General features: G+C 41.6%; 1 protein-coding gene across 2 annotated transcripts in view; it reads right to left on the bottom strand.

Moving 5' to 3' along the window:
• Positions 1–814, bottom strand: part of LOC105005290 (protein ATP1B4-like) — a 10,487-nt gene that overhangs the window by 8,589 nt on the left and 1,084 nt on the right. The window lies entirely within an intron of this gene.

The following is an 814-nucleotide window of genomic DNA, read 5'->3' as shown; positions in this document are numbered from 1 at the left end:
GGAAAGAGTCTGAAGGGCAGAACATGGCTCCATTTTGAGCACTCTAAATATATAAACATATAAACAAATACATAAACAAACAGTATGACCCGGAAGATAAATTTGTGCCCTGCATTGAGTGACACCCTGTAAACATTCGAATGGTTGATTAATTTTGAAAGAGACATTAGCACACAGTTATTCACTGCATCAAATCCTCTCTTTGTAAACGTGATCAAGTGTTCCCAATAAAGCAAGATCCCCTGATGCATTTAAAATCCAAAACGAGGGGCAGATAATTAAACTTGTACACAACACTTTAGCAGCATTATAGAGAAAAGAATCCAAATAAGGAATGACTTTGTATGCCCTACAGACTATGACTGCTCTGAGAACTGGAAGGGACTTTGGGGAACGTCAAAAGAGAGATTCTACAAACCATGGCTAGAAAGTTATGAGAAGCCCTCCACAGGTTGGTATGGGGTCAGATTTGTGTCTTCCTCTGCAGGCTGTTGAGAGTCTCCAGTTAGCTCCTTGGTTGGGGAGTGGCCATTCCCCAAGAAAAATGGATTAAGCTTTGTTTCTTCCTGAGGCTCGGATCACAGCCCTCTCTGGAGGAGATTTCAGAATATACTTCTCAGCAAAAAAAAAAAAAAAAAAAAAACACTGCATGTGGCATATACTCATGATTTCTAGCAAAGTAAATGCAAGGAAACTTTGGGTTCAAAGAAAATTTTAATGCACCCTGGAGATAAATGGTGACATTGCAGGTGGGGTGTGTGAGTGTTGGGCAGGGTGGGGTGGCAGACAGGAAGGCCATGGGTGCTGGAGGGTT

Source organism: Bison bison, unplaced genomic scaffold (assembly GCF_000754665.1).
Source record: "Bison bison bison isolate TAMUID 2011002044 unplaced genomic scaffold, Bison_UMD1.0 scf7180017858380, whole genome shotgun sequence".
Taxonomy (NCBI): Eukaryota; Metazoa; Chordata; class Mammalia; order Artiodactyla; family Bovidae; genus Bison; species Bison bison.
This window is presented reverse-complemented; position numbering and strand designations above follow the sequence as displayed.